General features: G+C 40.4%; 1 protein-coding gene across 1 annotated transcript in view; it reads right to left on the reverse strand.

Moving 5' to 3' along the window:
• The window catches only part of LOC135698768 (uncharacterized), a 236,962-nt gene that overhangs the window by 190,218 nt on the left and 19,509 nt on the right, over positions 1-27,235 (reverse strand). The window contains exon 2 of the mRNA XM_065218901.1: positions 19,439-19,629. The gene's annotated coding sequence lies outside the window, so the exon portion shown is untranslated. The remainder of the gene's footprint in view (positions 1-19,438; positions 19,630-27,235) is intronic.

The raw sequence follows: 27,235 nt of genomic DNA on the forward strand, positions 1-27,235 counted from the left end.
TTATGTTTTTTCGTATTGACAACTTTGGTTGGCTATATTTTTTTAATCTTAATGTGGTTTTCTGATTTCAACATATCAAATGAAAGATTAAAGCCTTAGCTATCAATGCTTTCTAGAAAAGAACTCGATTAAAGTTAATTATCATACATTAAAATTGAAAAGTATGTTAAAAGTACCGAAAAAAACTGGTGAAATTTCATACATTTTAGTGTTTTTAAGTTGAAAATTTTCATTTCTGTTTATTTAGTTGTTCTACAAAACATTCTCCATGCAGTTCCCTAGATTTGTGTCTTTGGTAGTAACCTTGTAGGCTTTATGGTTTCTTCGTAATTATTGATTTAAAACAGCCATAAAAACTTGTGACGTTTTCTTAAAATGCGCTATAGTCACCCTATTCGTTCGTACGTTCGGCTGTTGCAGTGCAATGAGGTATATACAGGTGTGGAACAAAAAGGTATTTGTTGGTATTAGTAGCAAAAAAATTGTAAACAATCGATGATGACGTCAAACTCACAAAACAAACTAGTGGTGAGAAAGCATGCTTTGTATTTGTTAGTGGAATTACTTTAGCTTAGTGCAAATTAAATGTATGAAATGTACTAGAAACTATCCGTGTTGTTTTTAGAAGTGTCCGTTTTCCTCCTGTACATTAGACAACAAGGACGGCTGTTTAGTGAAATGAGTGCCAACGACTTCAAGTTAACGAGGAACAACCTGGAGACGATGGAATGAGCAGAATGTGGGCAATTTGATTAAAAAGTTGTATTTATGAATCATAAGGTATGTTATATTTCCACCAATGTACAATGAATAGGACTCAAAATCAGTTATTCAGAAAGATTTAATGAATAAGATGTTTTAATTTTCGGGCATTTTTTCCAACAATGGCATCCCGTTCGTTTCCTGCTTCATTTCCGAGGGATTTTTCAGCCTTTCGTTTCATTGCTTTTTTCGGTTCAATTTTGTATTTGTGGATTTTTCTCTCCTGTAATCTCTTTTGCATATGCTTCACTCGGATATTTATGCGTTTAGTAGTGTACGTACGAATAATTTTATCTGGAATATCAGGGAACTGATCCTTTAATTTCTTGATGGTTCGTTTCTGTACATCCGTAGTATTTCGAAACCCGATTTCGCCGTAATCTCTGCCAGTGATATTGTGGATATGATTGAAGTAGGCATCCAATTGATTAGCCGCATTATTCCAAGAATCTGTCGGTTGAAGTAGTCTTCCGTATGAAAGGTCTTGAATATAGTTTTCTTTATTCATTCCTTCCTCAGATGTATCCATAACCACCTGGGTTTGATTGGCTAGCGTTGGGTATTCTGTCAGTAAGCTCCGTGCTATGAATCCGTTAGCATATTCCACGCCGTCAGCTTCTTCGAGAGTTCGATTTTTCGACATAACCTGCCATGACTCGAAATCTTCGACATCATCGTCTATTTCTTCAATGAATGCCATATGCTGGGTTCCTTTTGAATCAGCTTTTCGCTTCCGAAATATGTTAGCGACTAAAAAATCTTCTTCCATGGATACGCTTTCGGTGTTTTGATGCCTTTTTAGATGATGCTGCAAATTTTTACCCAGAATGGCTAAGCGGATACGATCAAGCGCCTGCAGAGGAGATGGATGGTCATGTGTCCCGCCATTCAATCTATCTTAAAATTGCGAAGAAATTCTCTAGGAAGTCCTGATTCAATTTATGCGTCAATATGAATGATATGCCGAACTTAACCTGCATAGTCAGGTATAAGTTTTTAATTGACACAATTGAGATGAGGATGGCCTTCTGGAAAGTCTGTAATTACAGTAAACAAATAAATCTCATCGTGTGCATGTATTTAGTTTTTCATTTACCTGAAGATGGGTTGCTGCTGGCAAACACTGCCTCGTTAGAGTCCTCATATTCTTCATTAAGTAAGCCATATCGTCAAGAATTTTGTCCTGAAGAGGCAAGCTACTGCCGTAACCTGTCTTGCTTGGCGAACCTTGATTCAATTGGTAGGAATTCATCACATCAAACCATTTATCGATGATTTCAATAACCTCAGCGAGAAGTATCGCTTCATTGTATTCGCCGAAATGCCTTCGGAGATTCACGGCGGTCGTATGGCTGAGGAGCTCCGCAGCTAGTCTGACGTTCTGCCTTTCAGCTCGAGCAACTGTCACGTGCCTTAGAGATAGTTTGAACATTGAATTGAACTCTACATTCCTGAATTCGGGGCCATCTTTCGCCAACGGTTTTTTGAGTGTTGACGCCTTTTCAATCAACAGTTCCAAGAACTTTTTTGTTACTAATTGCCCTGTTGAATATAAATTAATACTACTTAGGGGTCGTCCATTAATTATGTCACACTTTTAGGGGGGAGGGGGGTTTTGGAAACTGTGACGAGTCATACAAAAAAAAATTAAGGTCCATACAAAACATGTGACAAAGGGGGGAGGGGGGGGGGGTTGAAAATGGGCCAAATTTGCGTGACATAATTAATGGAACAACCCTTATCAGTAATACTTTATTTACGCTCAGTGAAGGAGAAGGTGGGGCAAGGTGGGTAAGTTCATTGAATATTTTATTTATTTATTTGTCAGCATCAACAGGGTCAATGTTACCCCAATGATAGTTTTATTTTTCCAGCTACATTGAGCCTGTTGATGTTAATCAATCAATCCATCTTGCCCCAATATAAATAAGGGGTAATATAACATGTTAAGGAATGGTCAATCATACCTTTGTAATAAAATCCATGGTCCAGCATCCAGTTCCTTATGAGCTTAAGAAGGTGTGGGACATCGGGAAAGAAATATATATTTTCGTGTGTAACAGGGTGTTGCATCGCGGTTTGTTCTTTTGAGTAGTCTATTCCTATTTCTTTCCACAAGCTCACATTTGCTCCTCCGCAGTCATGAACGTTCGCTACAACAGTGAATCCGATTTCATGAAATCGAGTAATGATGTCGTTCAAAATTGTTGTTGTTATCTGTCTGTCAAAATCCACAAAAACCGGTTGCTTCCAGTTTGAAAAAAGACCACGAGCTGACACAACCTGCATTTCTTTGTGTGGGCCCACAATACTATCATTCCTTTTGTCTCTCTCCACGGTTTCGTTAACGGACATTTCGTCGTAAGCTAGCACTACAGCTTTCTCACGGCTTGTCATTTTACTTCCAACAATTTTCATAACCAAAAACACTTCGTTCAGGATTCCCCTTCTCATGTTTATACAGGAGGCCCACTCTCGTAGGCTTCGAAGGCATGGTAGAGGGATTTTCATTTCGTTGCGTACTATCTGGTACGCAGGCTGACTGTGATACCTATAAATAGAAAAAGAAAAACGAATATTCATGCAATTGGGCTGCATAGTTTCGAAAAACAAACACATTTTTATACATCATCTGAACGAGCTTCGTTTTCTGAGCACAAATATATTTTTATCGATTCCATAGACATTCATATCGATTTGTAAACCAAGTTTTAAAATGAGAATAAATTGCTTTATCTATTAGAAAGGTACAAAAACTACTAGGTAGGAGGTACAAAACTATTTGAGCGCTTTACTTTTATGTTTATCAATCGATGCTATGAAACATGATGTATATCCTCATGCAAAAATAGAGCGTTAAGGACTTCGTTTACTTACTGACGAAATTAGGTAATGGTACATACTGTCAAAGTTGTCAGTTACCCTTAAATGCTTAAAGGGGAAATGGCTCTAATGTCGGCCTATGGATCTAAGATTGGGCCCATCGCTAAAAGTCTGCTATTTATCAATTTTATCTAGATAAACGCGTCATTGGGACGGTACTAATGGATATTTTTAGTCGCTGTTGAAAATTTAGTCGATTGCTGAATTTATGTATGGGCCCAAATTAGGGGCATATAGGCCGACATTACATCCATTTCCCCTATAACTATAAATTACCTCAAAGCAAATGCCATTGCGATCTCCGCATTGGTCCATACAACTTTCTTTTTTACACCCAAGATCAAGTCGATTTGATTAGGAGTAAACAAAGTCAAAAATGCCGCACGAATCCGATGTTTGATAACACATTCGGCAACAGAACTCATTTCACTACATGCCTTCCGTAGACATGTATTATCTTTCTGTAAATCGTCCAGTTTTTTCTGCTGATTTTTCATAACTTTATTGCAAGTTATAAGTTGCGCGTCTCTTGCCCTTAGCTATAAAAGAATGTATATTAAATATGTAAAATATTTCGTTTCTTTTGAAACCTTACCTGCGCACGCAAGCTACGAATAGTTTGGCGTTGAGTTTTAATAATAACAGTTAAACGACTTACAGTTCCAAGTTTTGTCGTATTTACTGTTGGTTCAAAGCTTGGATCCTTAAGTGACATTTTGTCCACGCACGTTGAACTGGAAACTGGAAAAAGTTCAGCATCGACAATACCACTGTCGAATGTTTGACTATTCTTTGTCGTGTTTCCCGTAAATGCACAGTTAAGATTTGGTTTATTAGTGTGAAGGTTATCAGCATCAGAGCTAATAGAAACTTCAACTTCACTTATGTTGGTCCTTTTAGCTTGAGAAATGAGCATCGCTTCCCAAAGAACATCAAAGTTTCCAAAGCTCGTGACAGTATCATTTCCGGGAGAATCTTCATGTGTACTTCTTTCGTTCCGGTTATCGGGAGGGTTGCGAATCGCTTCCAACAAAACATCAAAATTCCCGTTTCGCTCACCGTTGAGCTCGACATACTCATTGTTGTTCGAATCATAAAATGTACTGCTCAGCATAGGCTTGAATGAATCGTCATCAACCGAGACCAAATCGTTAGTTTTATTTGGGGATTGATGTGTTGAACCGTGTTGATTTTCATTGGTTTCGTATGCTTGCATCAGCTCGGAAATCAGTTCTTTACGAGCCCTCCGCTGAGCGCGCACTGACCGATCCGATAATGGTGCTGACTCAGGTACACGAATTGATGGGACAGCTATAAAGCAACAATTATGTAATTCAATAGGTAATTTAATTTGAAAATTTAACTGTATACCTGATTTTCTCAAAACACGGCGCGTATTGGTACTATAAAAATTATCGAAATCATGTTTTTCGAAATGCTCGGAACAAATGTAGCGCTTGCCCGATTTTTGCTGCGGTCCACAAAATGATTCCCATTGTTTACATTGGGATTTGTTCTTCGGAAAAACGTGCAAACTAATTGAACATCCACTTTTTTTAATGTGGTATTCAGAAACACCGCATCCTTTCACGGCACATGAAGGCATTTTTAGCCAAATTCGATTAGTACTAACAATATACGAGACCGAAAATAATTCGCACTTGCTGGATTAGCTTTGCTTCACTTATTTGTAAACACGGAGTTTTACGTCACGCATTTTCACGGATGGTAGACTTCGCGATATTTCACAAACACTATGACATTATTTTGCATCACACGACCACCATTTTACGACCATTGCCTCACCTGTATACATCTCATTGGTTGCAGTGGACTACGCACATGAAAATTTGGTAGAATGTTATTGTAAATGTTTAGCTACATTCTTAACTTTTGATTACCGCACATCTCCTGCGCCGAAAGAAAACATAACTGCGGAGATGTTTCGCGGTATCGAATATTGCTCAGTCTCAGCAGAAAACACAACGAGAGACACCGAATCAGCGAATTCTGAGAGCGGGAGGGAGAGAAGTAGGTAGTAGTAATAAGTCGATGTCCTTTTTATTTCATAGCACTCGCAGCTCAGCTGCGGTGCTGTTTTGATGGAGGAGTGTGGAGCTCCGCTGCTTCTGTATACACACTCAGATTTTTTACAGGAGTTAGTATTTTTACTGGATTTTTGGATTACTGACTCGGTTAAACTTCAAATGACTGTTATTCGTAACACATTTTTTAACATTCGTAACACATTTCTCAACTTTGAGTTTTTCACAGATTTTTTATATTTTACCGAAGAGTTCCGCAATTCAAAAACTCGGTAAAAATTACTGACTCGATAAGTGTGTACTGATGTATGGTTGGTGAAGAGGCTAGCATTTGGAGGGTATTCTCGGGCTAGTGAATGCCACCCATCCCCACTTATAATTCAGTAATACACTATTTATTCATTTCTGTTTGATATGTTTACAAAGTTTGCAAACATAAATGAGCATTGCAGTGTAGTTACCAATTTTCCAAGTCATAGACTTCAAATAATTGTTCAAAGTCCCAGATTTTTTATAACGGAATCATGCACAAAACACCAAAGACCACTATGACAAACGTGATCGTGAACTTCGATCAAAACAGAAATGAAAATTTTCAACTTAAAAACACTAAAATGTATGAAATTTCACCAGTTTTTTCGGTACTTTCAACATACTTTTCAATTTTAATGTATGATAATTAACTTCAATCGAGTTCTTTTCTAGAAAGCATTGATAGCTAAGGCTTTAATCTTTCATTTGATATGTTGAAATCAGAAAACCACATTAAGATTAAAAAAATATAGCCAACCAAAGTTGTCAATACGAAAAAACATAAAATGTTGAATAACTCACTTAGCAGTCATTTCCGACCCTATGTTTCATGGGGATTTTTTCATAACTTTAGGAGCCCTATCTACCCTGAAAATATGTAAAACCCGGAACCAAACACCCTGTATGCTTTTTGATCCCGTTTGAAACCAAACGGTTTTCACAATTTCTTTTATAATGATTAAACACCTTTATGGAGTATTTTGTCGTGACATCAATAAAACAAATACCAATTGATTTACTGAACAGTTTTATAAAGGGATAGAATGCTGCATTAAAGTCATTTTTAAAACCAGAAACTTTTTGATTTTTGTGGTCAGACTTTAAAAGGTTTTTAAAACAGCATAAAGCTGAATTACTAATCAAGAACGTTTTGTACTTTTAAATGCTGTATTTAAACTAAAAAGATTGCTTATTACCGTTATAAAACAACAATAAATCAGAGTGAAAGCCAAAAGGCTGTTACTGTTATTGTAACAGTAATTGTAACAAATTGTTACTTGGGCAAGCCTGGTGGTCGTCTTGAATCATCGTTACAATCCGTCCATGCTGTAACACCGGACAGAATTATACAATCCAGCAAGTCCAGCATCACTAGTATCTCATCCGCAAGAACTTCAGCACCAGTTTTCAGTTGCGTATGAAATTATTGCAGAAAAATACACAGCAAAAAAATAAATTTGATATCACATCAAAGTGGATGCACTACAATCATGTCGAAAATTTCATGTAATTTTTATGACCACATAAATAAACAAATGCAGTAAAAGCAGCGTAATGTCAGTTCATGCATTGTATTAATGATAATTTTGTCCTTTTTAGCAAGTAATATTACACCATATTTTCGACATGATTGTAGTGCATCCACATTGACGTGATATCAAAATTATTTTTTTGCTGTGTATGTCAATCGGTTTCAGCCCACCGATGATGACATATTTCAACACAAAAATCAGGTTGCTATGTGTATTTGATGTTGATCAACGCGAGTTACTCAGAGCGGCTCAGATGTCATTTTTAATGAAAGATCTCACGCGATATTTACAGAGATACTTCTCTCACTATCATTGGATGAGAAAACGATGATAGAGATTTTCTTCAAAATCTCATCGATTTTTTTGTCATGACAGAACGTGACAGTGCTGTGATCATCGTGATTAGTAGCTCATTTAATGCTATTAAAGTTACATGTACCGAGGAAATCTTAATAATGTATTCACTCTACCGATTACATACGGTTGTTTGCTTAAATTCATCTAAATCAGTTAGAAATAATGATGTCAAAACCACATAATAATTATTCTCATGAGAGCTTGATCATTGAAAAATGACAAGAAAGCTAATGATAGGTAGTTTCGTCTCGTGATAGTAAGAGGACCTGTTTTCTCATCGTCACATGACGGTCGTGATATTTACCAGCTCTGGCTCAGAGTAACTCAATATTAACTCCGATTTTACTCATGATCAAAAGCTCTCTTGCCCCTTGCTTCAAGCTCATCCCACACCTGCCCGATATCATCCGGTCGATTCTCCGCAAATGAGAGATAAATATGGAAAACAACCAGTCGTATCGAATGGGTCTGGGTTCAATCCCAGCCGAGGTCGGTGGGATTTTTCTGAGGCATAAAAATCTCTGGTCACGTCTTCCTTCGGAAGGGAAGTAAAGCCGTTGGTCCCGGCCCATGTGTGTTGAATCGGTGCGATATCCTACGCAGGTGTGGAAGCTGCCTTCCTGCACATTCGATTGCCGTCAATGGATGGCAATCGATGTCCGTCGGTGATTGGCACTAGATTGCGGAACAGAGACCGACGTTAAATAAAGGAAAGAATAAGAAGAAGAAAAAGAAGAAGAGATGGCTTCCACGCAAGAAGTGCTTTGACAAAAATTATGGGAGCGGTCGTGAAAAATTCAGGCAAGTCCCACAGGTGGATCGCGAAACAGTTTGGAATCTACAATTCGACCGTGTCCCGTATGGTAAATCGTTCAAGGAGACCCAGACGCAAGGATGGTGAGGGATTACTTCAAGCGCAATCCGATCCTTTCGATTCGGGACGTGGCCAAGAAGGTCAATTGTTCCGTCTGGTTCGTCCAGCAGACAATGAAGCGGGCCAGACTTCATGTATTCAAGGTAAGGAAGGCGCCTAACCGAACCGATAAACAGAATACGGTGGCCAAATTCCGCGCCAGGATGCTGTAACGCGAATTTTATTTATTTATTTATTTATTTCGTCAACAAACGTAGACTAGTACAACTAATACAGTTTTGTTTTCTTAAATATATATTTATATAAAAAAAGGTAGTGTCAGCTTTCTTGTCTTTTCTTTGATGAGTTGTTATTTCTTATGGAATAAAAATATTGCTTTAGTTTATGCCGAGACATTGTAAAGTCAATGGTTTCGCAGTGTTTATTGTAAGAGGCCATCATGCGGTTTAATGGCCCATATTTTGCATAATTTGTGCGATGATGTTTTATGGCAAATAAATTTCGATTTCGGAGTTGCCGAGTGGGTGCATGGAAATTTAATTTTGATAAAGTTCTGTTGAGTCAATTCGCTGCGAAACGATATCATTTACAGATGAAACCATTGCATATTCACGACGCTCTTTTAATGTTTGTATGTTTATAAGCATGCAGCGTGCTTCATATGATGGAAGAGGAAATGAAGTCCAACCTAATTTACGAAGATCGTATAATAGAAATTGTTTTTGTACTGATTCTAATCTTTCTTCGTGCGTGATTGAAAATGGAGACCATACAATGCTGCAATATTCCAGTATTGACCTCACATAGGCAATATATAGTGTTTTAATTGTGTAAGGGTCCTGAAAGTTATAGCAAAAGCGCTTGATAAAGCCTAGCATGTTATTTGCCCTGTGAATAATTGTTTTGTAATGGTCTATGAAAGTTAGCTTAGAGTCTAAGATAATTCCTAAATCCCTAACTCTTTCACATTTGTCTACAGTTTGATTTCCAAATGCAATTGAAATGTTTGAAGTTGTTCTTTTTCTGCTAAATGATATTAAGTTACATTTTTTTACATTCAATTCTAGTAGACTTTTTTTGCACCATATGTAGAATATGTGCATTTCATTCCGGAATATATTGATGTCTTCTTCATTTCTTATTTCCAAAAAGAGCTTTATGTCGTCGGCATAAATAAGCAATTTAAGTTTTTTGAGAATGTAAGATATGTCGTTTACGTATAGAATAAAAAGGAGAGGTCCCATATGAGAGCCTTGGGGGACGCCTGAAGTGACTTGAATTGGGCTCGATTTCTTTCCGTTGAATTTAATTATTTGTTGGCGGTTAGTTAAATATGATTCAAGCCATTTCAGGAGCCCTGAGCCCTGGTTGGTGCAGCCGAAATGCATCGTAATGGACGACGAGACGTACATTAAAGTGGACGCCAAGCAGATCCCCGGCCTGGAGTTTTTCGTCGGCAAGTCCAACCTGGATGTTCCGGAAGAAGAAGGTCGACAAATTTTCCAAGAAGTACTTTGTGTGGCAGGCGATTTGTGGGTGCGGCGAATTCAGCAAGCCGTACATAACGACCGGCACCATCAACGGCCAAATATATAAAGAAGAATGCCTCCAGAAGCGCCTGCTGTCCTTCCTCCGGTCTCACGAAGGTGACTCTTTTTTCCGGATCTGGCATCGTGCCATTACGCGAAACCGGTGATGGAGAGGTACGAAGCCAACGATGTTGTTTTGGCAACAGCAGGCAGGAGGCAAATTTGCCAAACTCGCCAGAACTTCGCCCAATAGAAAAGTTCTGGACGATTATGAAGGGCAGGCTCCGGAAAACAGGGACGGTCTTCAAAAACGACAAGGATTTGAAGAAAGTGTGGATGAAACTGTGTAAGATATATGGCGCAAGGGTTGCACAGGATTTGATGGGTAGCGTTAAGTCCAAGGTGCGGGCATTTAGCCTAGGAGAGGTGGTTGAATAAACGAACTTTGCGAAAACATAGCTAATATGTGTTTATTTATTCCCTGAGAGTTTCATTCTTTATTTCAGCAGATTAGTAGAGTTATTTCATACCGATTGGTGTATTTGGATTTTAATTTATTCTATAAATGACAAAGTTACAAGCGTTCAAAACCTAACACTATTTCGCCACACTTTTTTTTCAATTGGCCCCCAGTATCAGACTTGAATCAAGCGCCATTTCGATTGGAAATAATGTTATCGAGTTACAGAGTGGTACCGTTGTTATCGGATGGAGTTTTAGCCAGTATCCCCTTTTCAAAATTCCAGGCAGCTGCCTGATCTTTGGTAGTAAAAATACGGATCGCAAATGATATCTTAATTACCATAAACCAGGTATCAAGCAATGCAGTGAAAAGAATTCCGGCTAAAACTACATCCACAAACAACTCTCTGTATGATTTCAAAATGGCAGAAATTTTTGCTCAAATGTGAATGATTGACCATTCCAAACAATTATGCAATGATTCATGCAAATCAGAAAAGGTCCCGTCAGATCGATTCGTCATTTGGCGTAGAACTGCTCTATTTATGTTATAAACTCTTTTTTGGATTAAGTACAGTTTCTTATCCGTGTATATTTTTCCTGAAAAGCAATAATTTGTTCCTACGACTTTTTTCAGACGTCATTTCGAGTGGAAGTAACATCTTCGAGCTATGATTTCTTGAAAATATCGAATACACAATTTTAGAGTTTTTTTGCGAGATTCAAAATGGCATAATTTTAGCTCTCAAATGTGAATGATTGACACCCGATACCAAACAATTATGAAAATTTTCATGCAAATCGGGGAAGTTCGCATCTGATCGATTCGTTATTTGGCATGGAACTGCTCCAATGCATTGCTCAAATTTCATTACTACTATCACATCTGCGGATCCAAATGTCCAATTTGGGATAAAATTGTATAGGGGTTCAATGGTATTCAATCACAAACAAAATCAAAATGGTTGACGGTTGGCTTGCAAAATACAAATACAAAATTGAAGTTTGATACCCATAATGATGTGTCCTTGTCAAGCCATTTCCTGGATTGACCTGGTTGCAGCAGTTTGGATGTAATATTCAACAACTTTTTTTTTCTGTGTGTTAACATTCAACACCATTAACACCAGATCACTCACACACTCTTGATTTCTAGCTGTCAGTTCCACTGAGAAACGTCTCTTGGATCACCTTATTCTTTAATAACACATTTGAACAGAGTGAACATAAAAACTTGCGCGAACTTTGAAAGTCTAAACGCACAGCTTAGCTTAGACTGACTGCACATATCAATGATTGCTACTCCGTTATTGATCAAATTCAGTGAAATTGCACATTGAATCAACTAAAAATCCCGGCGGCGCCGACTGTGATTGAAGCCAGGCCCTTTGGGATGAGAGGCAGTCACAATTACAAATACACCATCGGCGCCGCTATTGATGTAACCATGCTTGTTTTTAAATTCTCATGTAATTTGAGGTGTCGCATGATGGGCTTTGGTTCAAATCAAAAACTGATGACTTCCCCTGGGTTACCCGGAATTCCCGGATGTAACCGATTTCGTCCCGGACGCTCAACATCATAACCATTGATCTTCTTTTTGAGTTCTCATGTGATTGTTGATGTCATATAATGTGTTTAACACGATTAAAGCCGTTTCTATAGACTCACGGCTAGGGCTGGCAAATGTCATTTTCAATGAAAGATCTCACGTGATATTTACAGAGATACTTCTATCACTATCATCGGATGAGAGATTGTCTTCAAAATCTCATCGAATTTTTTTGTCATGACAGAACGTGACAGTAGCGGCGCCGGTGTTATAGTGCAATGCTACTTGGGTACGTCTCGTGATAGTAAGAATACATGTTTTCTCTTTGTCACATGACGGCCGTGATATTTACCAGCTCTGCGTCACGACCCATAACTCCGAACTAGTTGTCCGATTCCAAAAATATTCAATAGCGTTCTACGAGACCGCAATTCAAGCTGAACATTGCATTAGGTCCTAAGTAACATTGACAGATTCTCTTCGTTGACTTTCTCTTTACATCTCCACGGCCACTTATTTTCAGCTTACAGATCGATAAAAGAAGCTTTTAATTAGCATCTAATACGTCAACCAGATCAAGAAACGGTTATGTGCTCAAGTTATAAACAAAAGAGAAAGTCGATTAAGAGAATCGATCAATGTTACTTAGGACCAAATGCAATGTTCAGCTTGAATTGCTTTCATTTAATCATTTTGTTCAACCATTTTCCACAGAGATGGCGCTGTTCCGCTGGTGTGATGGAAGTGATAAAAAATCCCCATATAAAAATTTAGAGAAGTGGGAATAATTCGCTTTCCGTGCATATTCAGGTCAAAAAAAGTGAACGACAACCTAAAGAAATTAATCAGGGACTTTGTAGTTCAGTTTTTTCCCGGAAATTATTGTTAAATAAGCTACAATTAAATAAAAATGATTTTTCCCCATATAGTTTTACCTGATTTACTACCAGCTCCCAGATAGCCAAAAAATTCAAATTTGAGAGAGAAAATTTGCTCTCACGACCTCAATCTCTCAACATGCCATGTATTTTGTTGACACTCGATTTGTGATTTCCCTTTCACAGATTACAAAATAGAGTACCTGACACTACAAAACATGTCTGGTACCTCTATATATGCATTTGCTTTATCATTTGAAGTCCCTCCTTTTTACATATTCTGCGCAAAAGATACTTTATGCCCCGCCCTATACATAAAATTCGGCGGGAAATTCTGTGAGGGGTGAGCACACTGTGTAAAAAAGGAGGGACTTCGAATAATAATCTAAATGCATATATAGAGGTACCAGACACGTTTTGCACTGCATGATTCGCTGCCAGACTGTTGAGCAGTTCAGTCGATTTGAATTCTCTCTAGTTTCGTTCGTTCGTTCGCAAGTCGAATTAGCTCCGCGTTGTGTAGTGACGCTCTCGCTGACCCAGCCATGGGTAAGAAATCGCGCGGTAACGCGAGTGCCGGTTTACCGGGAAAACAGACTCTCCCAGGAGACGGCGCGACCACCGAGCCAGCCCAGAAGAAGCAGAAGAAAACCCCATTGCCCATCCCGACAGGCATTGCGGACCCGCAGCCGGGGCCTCCCGGAACTAAACGACCCAGACCTGAAGACAGCAGCGCCACCGCATCAGCAGCAAAAAAGCTGCTGAGCAACAATCCGTTCTCCGCCCTGCAGAACGGAGCCCAACCGCAGTCGGACCCTGAGACGGTGCCGAAAAAAGTTAAGTTGCCACCCTTCTATGTGAAGGGCTTCCCTCCCGGGCTATGGGAGCAGCTGGATTTCTACATTAAGCAGGGCCTTCGCTGCACCATTCAACGGTGCACGGAAGGCTACAAACTGATGGTCCCGGCCGAAAAACACTTCAACGCAGTTCAGGCCCTCTTGGACAGAATGAAGCTGGAGTACTTCTCCCACGACATCGAGGCCACCAAGCCGCTGAAAGTGGTGCTGCGCGGGCTCCACGACATGGACACCACCACCTTAATGGACGAAATTAAGGCGAACGGCCTCAAGCCGGTCGAAGTCCACAAGATGACCCGCAGCAAGGCCATCAAGTATCGTGACCAGCTCTACCTGGTCCATCTGGAGAAAAACTCCACAACCGTGAAGGATCTCCAGACGACACGCACACTGTTCCACATCGTAGTGAAGTGGGAACGGTATAAGCCCACCCACCGTGGCGTCACTCAGTGCTCGAACTGCCTATTGTTCGGGCACGGCACCAGGAATTGCCGCATGGCCAGCCGCTGCATCAAATGCGGCAAAAACCACAAGATCGACAACTGCGACAGCATCGAGGAAGCCACTCCCACATGCGCCAACTGCGGTGCCGCCCACAAGGCCACGAGTAAGACCTGTCCGAAGCGGGCCGAATACGCCGAGATCCGGAAGAAGGCCTCGTCCAACAACCAGCCCGGTCGCAAGAAGGTTCCAGAAAACAACGCGCAGAACTTTCCTCCGTTATCACCGGTCCAATCACGGCCAATTCCAGTGTTGCCGCCGCTCCCGCTCAACCAACAGTTGGCTACCGCTGCAGTACCCGGTCAAGCCTCCGGGCCATCGACGGATCCCCCTGCTCCGGGATTGGCCGGTACAACCGGCGAAGCTACAGACGATTCTCCGCTGTCAACGGATGAGATCGTCACACTGTTGGCCCAGGCCATCATCATCAAGCGCACCTGCGCAACAAGAACACAACAGCTCCAAGCTATCATCTCCTTCGTCGCTAATTATGGACCGTGAACCCATAAAGATCGCCAACTGGAACGCTCGCTCCGTAGGGGCGAAAAACATTGAGCTTGCAGACTTCCTCCGCAAGCACGACATCGACGTGGGCCTTCTCACCGAGACCCACCTCAAGACCGGTGACAGCTTCTGGCTGCCCGACCACAGCATTGTCCGGCTTGATCGCACCAGCTCCAGGGGGGGCGGTGTCGCGGTCATCATCAAGAAAGGCATCAAGTACTGCACCCTACCCCACTACCGCACTTCCATCATCGAGGCCGTCGGCGTTGAGGTGGAAACAACGACCGGAAACGTCCGGTTCATCGTTGTCTACTGCCCTCGGCAATGTACCGTTAGCAATGGTACAGCACAGCAGTTCAAGAACGACCTTGCCATCATAACCCGCACCAATGCCCGCTTCGTAATCGGAGGGGACCTGAACGCCCGGCACGAGGCCTGGCGGAACTACCAGCAGAACCAAAACGGCCGCCTGCTATTCGACCATTCCCAGCATGGTCTCTATTCCGTCTGGTTTCCGGACGAACCAACCTTCACATCACCGGCGGGCAACCCATCGACGCTGGACCTGTTCTTGGCAAACACCAGATTAGCCAAGCCGGTTGCCGTCAACGACCTGAGTTCGGACCACCAACCGGTGCTGACCGAGCTGGGCTACAACGTGGCCCCTGCACCGTGCCAGCGGAAGGACTACCATCGAGTCAACTGGGTCCAGTTTCGACGCGTGGTCGACCGCCACATCGACGACAACCCACCACTCGACACAGTGGAGGACATCGACCGGGCCCTGGAGGGTCTCCATCAAGCCATATCCGTGGCTGACGAAGAGTGCGTTCGACGAGTTCCTGTGAGGGGTAAGTTTCAAGTAATTGATTCCCACACCAAACTCTTGATTCGGCTCAGAAATGTTCATAGACGCCAGTTTCAGCGGACTGGGGATCTGCAGCGTAAATACGAAATGGTCGATCTGAATCGGCAGATCGCTTCCAGAATGGTCTCAATCCGGAACGAGAGTTTCGGGCGGCTCGTTCAGAACCTGGACGACCGTTCCAGACCATTCTGGAAGGTTGCCAAGGTGCTGAAGTCTCACCCCAAGCCCATTCCACCACTTAGAGTCAATGACGAACGGCTTATCACCAACGAAGAGAAGGCCAATGCAATTGGGGAGCACATTGCCCAATCGCATTTGCTTGGCTCTACAATCCCAAGTCCACTCGAGAACCAGGTTGTGCAGTGCGTCCAGACGTTAGATACCTCCCCTTGTGCCGTCCCTCCAGAAGAACGGATTACAGAGGAACAAATTTGCTCAGCGCTGAAATATAGTAAAAACATGAAGGCTCCCGGGTTTGACGGAATATTCAACCTAGCGTTGAAAAATCTCAGCCCGATGGTCCACTCGCTGCTGGCTGCCATCCTCAACAGATGCTTGGAGCTGCACTACTTTCCAAGCATCTGGAAGGTGGCAAAAATCATCCCGATCCGCAAACCTGGGAAAGACCCTTCACTACCGTCAAGCTACAGACCGATTAGCCTGCTCTCAGCGCTGAGCAAGCTGTTCGAAAAATTGATCCTCAGCCGACTAAACAAGTTTGTGGAGGAACATGACATTCTTCTTCCGGAACAGTTCGGGTTCCGCAAGGGGCATTCCACCAATCATCAGCTAGTGCGGGTGATGAATAACATCCGAAGTAACAAAGCTGTATCCAAGTCCACAGCCATGGCCTTGTTAGACGTCGAAAAGGCGTTTGACAATGTCTGGCACGACGGACTTATATACAAGCTTTGTAACTCCAACTTTCCACCATACCTTGTGAAAATCACCCGTAACTATCTCCAGCAAAGGTCGTTCAGGGTGTCGTTGAATAGTTCCCTTTCGGGACAATTTCCGATCCCAGCAGGTGTTCCGCAAGGGAGTCTGCTGGGACCACTGCTTTACAGCATCTACACGTCGGACATCCCTCCTCTAGGAGACGGTTGCGTGTTCTTCCTGTTCGCAGATGACACCGCGATAGCCGTCAAGGGTAGGATGCCTCGTGAAATTACGAACAAGCTCCAACGATGCCTTGACACCTTTACTGATTATGCCATCATGTTCCTTCACAGACAATCGCCAAAACTTAAACCGTCTCCCTCCTGTACCGTAATAATGGATGGTACAAGGGTCGAGTGGCCCGCTGATGTTACTTATCTCGGGATGTTGTTCGATGAGAAGCTCCTGTTCCGCTCGCACATAGAGAAAACCCTAGTTAAGTGCTCCGCCTTGGTTAGGTGTTTGTATTCGCTCATTTGCCGCACATCCCGCCTCTCAAGGCAAAACAAACTGGCTGTCTACAAACAGATCATAGCCCCCGCGATCTTCTATGCCGCCCCGGTGTGGGAATCGTGCGCTCAGACCCACAGGAACAAAATCCAGGTTGCACAGAATAGAGTGTTGAGGATGATCCTAGATCGTCCATTCGACACAAGAATAGCAGACCTCCATCAAGAGGCAGAAATTCCCAAAGTAGATTCCAAAATTGATGATATGACAACTAAATTTATTCAAAAATGCAATCTTTCTGAACATGCTTTAATAAGCAATTTGTACATAGTAGGTTAAGTGTATATAGTAGAGTAGGTTAGTTTTAAGCTGTAAATAGTAGTATTAAGTAGTTTCTCTTCAAATTCTAAAAACAAAACAAACCAATCCCACCAAGGTGGTCGACCGTGTACTAAGTCTAGGACTAATCCTGTAAAACAAATTTTAAATTTTGCCCATACCTAAAGATGAAGAAAGCAATTAAATCACTTAGTAAAAATTTATATGGTAATCGTCCAAGTTAAACTAAAATAAAGATCATTTAAACTAAAAAAAAAAACTAAACTAACGTTTTGCACTGCAGTGTCCTCTGTGAACAATTAACGGAAAACAGATTGTTAGTTTCCGATAAATGTCACCGCAAACAACAGCAGTAACATCTGATGGAACATGAATGCAGAAGCTTGACAAAATGATCATTAAATCAGTGCCAACATTTCAAAGGGGCGTAATTGCATTTGTAAACAATGGCTTTAGCCGTCGATTTCTCGCGAATAAAAGCTCACTCATGAAAAATAATGACACCAACAGGTAGATGAATGTTTCCTCTACCAGCTAGCATTGTAATTTTGGAGAGGTAAGATTTCATTCGCGAGAAATTGTTTATAAAAGCAATTACGGCACTTTGAAATGTTGGCACTGAAATGAAATTTTGGCGGTTCTTGCGTCCAAGAATTATCGCGTAACATTTGAAAAGGGCCTATCCTCGTTGATCGATTCTCTTCAACGACTTTCTCTTTGGTTTGCCACGACAACATAAACGAATTTCTCGCTATGATAGCAGCACAGTTCGACAGAAGATGATGTTAGCTTGCACCTGAAACAACTCACTCAATGGAAAATTCATCTGCAGTCGGGTTATTCACGAAAGAGAAAATCGATGAAGAGAATCGATCAACAATGATGGGCCCATTTCTCGTGTTGCCTTTGGAATCAAAAATTCAAACGTCAGTTTGTCGAAACTCCCACGCAAACTAACGATAACTGTTACTAACGATTTTACTCATAATGACCTTATTTGCCATACAATTTTGCCGCCGCTATTCAAACCGTTACACATGGTTTCGTGCAACAAGTAAATCGTGATTCAAGTAGCCTTCTTTGAAGCTCGGTCATCAAATCACATGAATCACACCTGATTTTGGTTTTTATGGAGACACTTTTCAATAAAATGGGATTCCCCCTCGTAAAAATTAGACCCATTTTCCATCAGCGCACGCAGCCACGTGTCAAAGGCTTGAGTGTATCCACAGTCGAAAATTAATCCAAACTCACATGACTAATCATGCCCGATGAAAGGGAAACGGGAGATCCCCCAAACGATAAACCAAATTTGTGGATGCACACGTTTGCATGGCGGGGGCCATCAATTTAATAAACGTGCGACCATGCAGCGCAGAAGTGAGGTGCATTCACACACGCAATCACGACGATTGTCAGTGTCAGCATAAGCTGCTAGGTAGGTACCATAAATACTTCTTCCGCTTGACGATTTTCTCTAATGTTGACAAATTTGAAAGCGTGTAATTTTCAATCTGTTTGAGTCGGTTAAACTTTCAATTTTTGGTTTTAAATTCCAACTTTACAACTCTCCGAAAAATTCTTAGAAAAACTCTGAAATTTAAATTATGCTACCTTAATGGTGCTGTCAATTTACTGGAAAGCGCCAGTCGCTGGAACGTCCAAACCTTGACATCACACGAACCGGCGGTAAGTTGTCGGTAGTTGTCAATTAGCATATAAATTTGGGGGGACTAGAAACCATAAAACCTATCCGCAGTGCAATAATATGTGACCCAGCAGTGACTATAAAGTGCGCGAGCTGTCCTGTCCAATCCGTGCGATATTCTGTTAAAAGCATGGGCGGAGTTGATGGGGGGCAATTATCTTATTTCGGGTAATTTTCTGGATTGATTCAAAAATTTGAAACACATTTTCTAAACCAAATTCAAAACATAACCAATCATCAATTCTATAAATTATTTCGACAGTCCCCACCCTAAATCAACTCCCTGATGCACCCATGCCCCCTGCGGTACACACATAAAAAGGGACATTTTAATGAAAAGCCAACTATCAACGCCAATTACTTACCCTGTGCGAATTAAGTGATTTTTCTCCTGTTCACTCTCCTTTCCCTCGTCGTTTGTTGTTTGTATGTTGTCCACTTTGGCTACCTTAATTTTATTGTTGTGCGTTGGTTGTCTGCTTGTACCGGTCGTCTCGGCGGTTGCAATGTCACCGGTTGCCGCTTTCTGTCTCGGTTGCTACTGCTGATTCACAATCTTGGAGACCGAAAAAAAAATAAAACAAATGACAACAGCTACAACATTTATGTATAGCACCCAGCACGATTTCAACACGTTTTATTTTATTAACACTCTCTTCCTTCACGATAGTATGCTACCAACTGTTTTAGGAGCGAAATCCACCCTCCGAAACGCTTGGTACGATAGTTGGAATTGAAACAAAACTGATTTCTTGAGCAGCAGAAAAAAAGGTGCATCCATTATTGGGCGTGCGGTCGGATTGGTCGTCTTCATTTGGAGGGACACTTTAATCGAAATTGCGTGTCGTTTGAGTGTATTGTTGTTGTGGTTTTCCAGTGAAGTATAGACACATAAACAAACAGCTCGTAGCCGTGCATTTGTCATTCTACGCGCGTGTCGAGCAGTTCGTTTAAAGTTTGGGGACGACGATGAGCGGCCGGCACGGCACCCACCGATCGGTCAGTCAGTGGGTTGGATTGGCACACGTAGATACTCTCGTTTAATCCCTTCCCGTTGTGCGGCACAATCACCTCCCATTGCTCCCATTGCGATCCGCAATGAGAGTCCCCCAGCCGACACCACTGCACTCGATAGTCTAGTGTGCATTAAAGCCCTACAGAAAAAAAAAGTATGGATGGCGGAAACCAGAAAACTGATAAAAAGTTGTTCCTATCGAGCAAAGTAGTGCAATTTGACATTTTGATTGGAATAGATTTTTGGCAAACGTCCAGACTTTTACCGTAGGGCTTTAGTGTGCATCACATTCGAACATGAAATAATCACCAACCCAGGAATTGCTTGTTCTTTGGAAGTGAGATTTTCGAAATGACAAATACATAAAATCTTAGTATCGTCTGAAAAATTTGCATCCTGCGTCAGCTTATTTGACAACCGCAGCTTTAGTAGCATACTGCGGTTGTTAGTTTCAAACAAGTACTAGTTTTTTTTTCGGAATTAGCTATATGTGTTCTGATGTACTTTCAGCGTTCGCTCCTGGGGGTAAGACAGCTTTCGATTATGAGTAAACTCGGACTTAATTTTAAATGACTCTGAGTAGCTCCCGTTGCACAATATCTTATACACATAGCAACCTGATTGTAATATTGAAAACAATGATGAAACCGATTCTGTCAAGTGCTTTCCAGTTTTCAATGATGAACCTCGATGTAAGTATCAATCAAAAATGGAAACTTATAATCTATTCCAATTATCAAACTATTCAACATAAGAACGGTGTTTTTCGTACTATGTTTTAAAATTCAGATATTATCCTCATATTCCAAAAGTGCAGAATATTAAATTGTCATTCCACTTACGCAGGATTACTTTTTGGAAAAAATCCAAAGAGACGATGGAAATATAGCAGCGAGTATTTGCAGAACGTGGCCAGATCGTCGGCATCAGCAGCAAGGTACCAGTGGAACGTACCGAAGAAAATCCCATTCCAACAGTATATTGCCCAATGAAACTAACCTTTAGATCAAAATAGACTGTCTTTTCACAATAAATACCATAGTTTCTCCGCCAAACCATATCTTTCAGTTCATACTCCGCAATAATCTCTAGTCAGGTGACCGTACATTGCACATCTTTTCCACTAAGTCCCTTGGACTACCAAGTAATAAGCCGACCCTGAGCCCCAGCTCGAGGGGTTTTTTTTACAACTGCTCTTGCCGGTACAAACGAATAGTTTCACGTTATTGAAACTTTTGAACATAGTTGTACTTGAGACGATATAAGTTGAGAAGGATCTTTTATAGACACTGCGAGATATGCTATTTCTGTTCACAGGACAGACATTTCTCAAATCTCTGGTCGAGTACCAACATGTATAGTCCTGAAATAACACCACCACATCATCAAAAATCTTCAACGATAACACTTCAACCAATTGATCCCTGGTTTGCCTTGAATATTTTAATACTCTAAGGAAGCCTTAGCGTGAAACTTCAACGGCACAAATGTCAGCTTCCACAAAACATACAAATTTGAAATTGCTACTCTCTGTTTGTATTAGCACTGCAAACAAGGAGTAGCAATTTGAAATTTTTATGTTTTGTGGAAGCTAACATTTGTGCCTTTAAAGTTTCACGCTAAGGCTTCCTTAGTGTATCACCTTACACTGTGTTTGAATTGAAAACCAAATAGGCTGTCAGACGATATTTTTTGATCAGAAAATCGAGACTACTATGATCATTTTTGAGTAAATGAGAGTAACTCAAATTTACTCGCTGCTAATATATTTGCTCTGAGTACAGCTGTCTTACCCCTAGGTTCGCTCTTGTGTGGTGCTTATAAGTTGCGGATTCGCTAATTGGATGATAGCTCAACTAAAAAGTTAGAGAACATGGTTAGGGTGTAAAGTAAATTTGAGTAAGATGGACGCCTTAAGGATTGTTATTGTTTTTCGTCAATAAATAAAGCATTTTGCCTAGTGGCAAGTCAGCTGTACATCGAGTTAATACTTTTGCATAGAGTAAATTTGAGCTACTCATAATTACTCAAAAGTGATCAAAGCAATCTTGTGTCGACAAATGAATACACAGTGAATAAACATCGACTGCAATCCAACGAAAGCTTGTGATGAAGTTCCGGAGTCGGTTCCGATGATGGTGGATGATACTGTGCCTATCGTATCAGGCAGATGGTGATACGACTGCGTAGTGTACCGTTGGTGGTGGGCTGGTATGGCAGTTTCGTGGCTATATGGAACTGTTTCCGATGCTCAGGTGTTTCACTCTGACTACGTCAGTAGTTGACAACATGGCTGCGTTTTGTCGAACCCATAAAGGTGGCACCGCTTAGCGATTAGTGGCGTCGGTTAAGCATCGCAACCCAACACCTGTGACTCCGTGTTACCATTTCACTAAGATCTAAGATTTTCATTCTATATGTGTGTCATGCAGTGTTGGGAAAATATCAAAAGATCAAATCTCACCAATGAGAATAATCTCATTTGAGTATCGTAAACAAAAATCAACAAGCAGACAATATCGGATGATATTAAAAGCTGTGATACGGTTGCTCTGATATCATGCTAACAAAACTCACCAGCTACAATTCTCACCAAACTGTGGTGAGTTTGAGCTTCAAGATTTATGATGTACACCCGAACACGAACCGAAACTTCCATCACTGCTGGTAGCAGTAACTTCGTGTCTGTCATCTGTGAAGAGTAAAGAGAGATAGCACGCTATGCTTTCTCTTTATAAGAATACGATGTGCTACGGAATCATTGTGGTGGTAAGTCAACTCGTAGCTACAATTTTACATGTTCTGAATTGTCTCGCAATATCAAAGGAGCTTGTTAAATCAATATCATGCTTGATATTTTATTCCAGTATCTCGCGTGATATTGGGAGCCCTTGAGAGCGAAACAAAATCATTTGAGTGAGGATTATGCCATCACTGGTGTCATGAATTGAGTTGATGCAAGTATTACACCAAGAAGAGGATGAGTCACCTATTCATGAAAAATTGAACCATTTTGTTGAATAATTTGGTAATAAAATTATTAACATGAAAAGAGTTTCTTGTTTTCATTAAATCCCAGCGAATGCTAGCATTTTGCAAATATCAACAACAGGAAATTTCTTATTGCAATTTATTTGATGTATAAAGTACAATGTGCAGTTACAATAATAATAAAATATTGAATATAACCTGTAAGTCTGAAACTGCAAGATTGCTGCATTGAATTCTATCACTGCCTCAGCAAAAATCATTGGAATATTTTAAGAGCCGTGGTTATTTCAGTCGAGGTCCAGGTAAACCAAATATCTTCCAGGAAATATTCATAGATGTCCAACTTATTTTTAATCTGAAAAAGTATTAAACTATTAAACGATTAGAATTGATAGGCGATGGGCTAGATCACTAGAATGCATTTCGGAGAACGAACAGTTACGTAATTTGAGGATGATGTATTGCTGTTGACAAATCGGGAAAGAGAACAACATAAAAGGATGAAAACATGATTACTGAGTCTGCTTGTATTGAATTTTGAGCAACTTGAGTTACTCGGAGTAACTCAAAATTAACTCCGTTCTAGCTCATCATCAAAAGCTGTCTTGCCCCTAGCATTTTGCTTATAATACCAGTATTCTGTGAGTCGAACTCATACAGTCAGTTTCTTACCAAAGGAGCTCAAATTTTAGTACGTTAATCAGGACCCGATTGAGCACTGTGGAACGAAAATTTCAAATTTTGCATCAGTCTAATGGTCATGATACCCTGAGAGAAGCGGGCATCAAATCACATTAGCGTTCAAGAACAAGATCATTAGCTGTACCGGTGGAAATATATTATCAAATACAGTCACCTCTCGACAACTCGATGTCCACTAACTCGATATTGAGTTATACAACCATAGTTCAAATGAATTTCATGGCTACTGTGGTAGCGATTTTGTATGGGATTGTTATTCTATAACTCGATAATTCTAAAGCTCCATGGTCCCTTCAATATCGAGTTCTAGAGAGTTCACTGTATATCATAACCCCTTAACGTGGGTAGATGACCTTTTCGTGGTACGTTACAGGATGTAAGATCTACCGCCGAATCCTAGTCTTGACTGCTTCAAACTAGGGGAACAGGATTTTTCAGTAATCTAAGGAACGCATCTTAGCCCTTAAAGCTAAGCCAATTGTTACTTGTTGTGCCTTGTTGATAGTGGCAGTACTCGGCTTTGTCCCCCGAGGATGATCTTGAAACAAGGAAAAAATTAGTTATCCCTGGTAACAATTTGATAGTTGAACATGCTAATTTCAAATAACAGACTAAAGTGGTAATTTTTATACGATAGATTAGGAGATGAAAGTATAGAGTTGATAGTTCCGTTAGAGTACGGCAGTGTAAAAATTATGTATAGAGAGTAGAAAGCGGAAGGACAATTTTTTAGGAAGTTGGTGGTGGTGGTGGGGGGGGGGATACTTCTCACCATCCCTCTTAAACGGGGGAGTTTGGTAAAGAGAGATTATCAAACCAATTTTTACCTTCCTAAAAAGTTGTCCTTGCTCACTTTCTACTCTCTATATACAATTTTCACACTACCGTACTCTAACGGAACTATCAACTCCTAGATCAACTCTATATTTTCATCTTCTCATCTATCGTATAAAAATTACCACTTCACGCAGAAGTAATACAAAACAAATAATTTAAGAACAATTTGATGCTTAACACGTGTTATTTAATCGATTTTAATTCACCCTTAGAATAAATAATTGTTGTACATAGACCACGTTAATATTTGTTCAGCTTTTAAACATCTAAATCTGGTGATTTTGATCAGCCAAAAGCTTAACAGTAATGTACATTATAAAATTTTTAAGGCATTAAACAACAGTCTTTAGTATCCCTTGTTCAGCCTTCTAGTTTTATTTCAAAAATAATAATGGAAGCCCGCTTCAAATCTCAAGCGTTCTCAGTTAACTTTTTTTTTGCTGACTAATTGGATTTACATATTTATATTGTTAATATAAGTCCTTTGCCTTTCAGGATTCTAACTGGCAGTCGCTGATTCACAGGTGTAAACCATACCTACTGGATGTGTGGCAAAAGGTATAACTTGAAACACGTCAAATTTAGGTTGAATAACACCAACCGGAAGAGTATTATAAAGCAATGCAGAACTGTAAACAACAACTGGTGACAGTTAAACATTCCTCTCATTTTCAAGTGCAGTTAACACAATGTGGACACAAGTGCGTGATTTATGTCGGTGGTCATTTGGATGCTATTTTAGTGCCATAATTGAGTAATAATTTTGAAATGCGGTCTGAAACTTCAGAGCAATATAACAGACAAAACACAGGAATACAAATGTTAATACTTCCGACATCATCGCAGCCCACATCTACTTGGAGCTATTCCTAAAAATATCCTCTTTCTTGTATCTAGTGCTGCCACTGCTGGTAATTAGAAAGGTAGGTAGTGAATTTAGAAGAACTAGAATACCGGAAATGCAATGAGTGACACAGACACTGACGACATTTAACAAATCAAGCTATCAAAATATGTGTAACGCATTGCTTATTTGTGGAGTTGTTTTAAGCTTAAATAAGGCTTGTTAAATCTTTAGATCAGCTAACTTATTGAGGTTGGATTATGGGGATACAATTCGCTTAATGCACTACTTATCAACTATATATTCAGCCTGATGTCAATCAGCTTTGTACACCTTAAATCAACCAATAATCAGCTTCTGTTCTTACTGTTCAGCTTGAATTGTTACTTGGGTAGTTTGTCTTCATCTATGTGATTCCTAATCTTCTATTCGCTGTTCTCTAGTTTGAAGTGGTTAAGACTAGGGATCTGTTGTATCGTCATTATCGGTGTCATTACTTATTTTTGTTCCTAAGGAATCCAATTTTGACCGACAAAAGGGCGTACCTTTGGAAGGTGCTCTCACTCACTCACTGAAAATCTCGGAAATTTGCTCAAGTTTTCGGAAATGCCCTGAGTTTCTCAGAAAATTGCTTAATGTTTTTTAACCTTTCTGACATTCTCTGGACTCAAAAAAAAATCAAAATTTTGTTGAATCTCATGAATTATTTAAAAAAAAAAAGATTAACAGATTGGGGCCTCAGATAGCCTAGTCAGTAACACGGTATTACCAACCGGTGGAAACTAACGATTTTAAATTGGCTCACTACTTGACTAGCCTATTGGTCCCAAGCAAATCGATTAACGTACTTCATTCTAGTCCTACACTATGTTTGTTTTGATTCACTATGAATGTTTGACAGATAAAATGAGGGGTTCGTAAATTTCCCTATATTTCCAAGCTTGTGGTATTGATTCCCGGTCCGTTCGAGGGAATCTTGTGGGTTGGAAATAATGTGATGTCACACAATTTCCAAATTCATGTATTGGATGGCATAGAAAGCTCTCAATTGGAAAAACGTCTTGAACACTAAGTAGAGAGCAAGCAAATAACTCGCTACAGAAGCGTACAAATCCTAGAAGAAGAACCTTTACAGATCTTTAATTTTCCCTGAATGTCTGGGCTTTCCTGAAGTTATCGAGCCTGTCCTCAAGATCTCTGAGCTTCCTTCCGCCTTGAAGTTCTTAAAGCTTCCCTGAAATGCTAAATATTTTACAGAAGATTCCTTATCATCCCACAGTTAATTCATGAAACTTCCTCAAAATCATATTTCCTCCTTTCATTCTTCTGGACATCTTCCTACCTTTGTAGGCCCTTTTCTCACCAACCAAGAGTTGCTCACGCAAACCAACAACATCATCGGGAAGGGTAAAGATTCCCCTACTCGATGATTATAATGGTTTGCGTTGGTGTCATTTGGTTGGCGAGAAAAGGGCATAAGAAGGTTTGTTTACAAAAAGCTTGTATGCCCCTTTCACATGTTGTTCTTGATATTTTTTATCAAATTATGCCCTAAAGATCTCTAAACTTTCCAACGAACTTATGTGAATTTATCGAAAGTTCTCTAAACTTCCCTGATGTTATATGGACAACCTTTAATTTGTTTGAACTTCTAGATGGATCGATTCCCCTCAATTTTTTTTAGTTATTTCTAAGTGTGTACTTTTTTGCATTTTCCTCCCTAGAGATAACATTTTTGCTTGAACAATGCAATTAACTAATGTACAAATATAG

The sequence above is a fragment of the Ochlerotatus camptorhynchus genome, unplaced genomic scaffold (assembly GCF_037179485.1).
Source record: "Ochlerotatus camptorhynchus isolate MF236.1 unplaced genomic scaffold, CSIRO-AGI_Acam_v1.1 ptg000094l, whole genome shotgun sequence".
In the NCBI taxonomy this organism is placed as follows: domain Eukaryota; kingdom Metazoa; phylum Arthropoda; class Insecta; order Diptera; family Culicidae; genus Ochlerotatus; species Ochlerotatus camptorhynchus.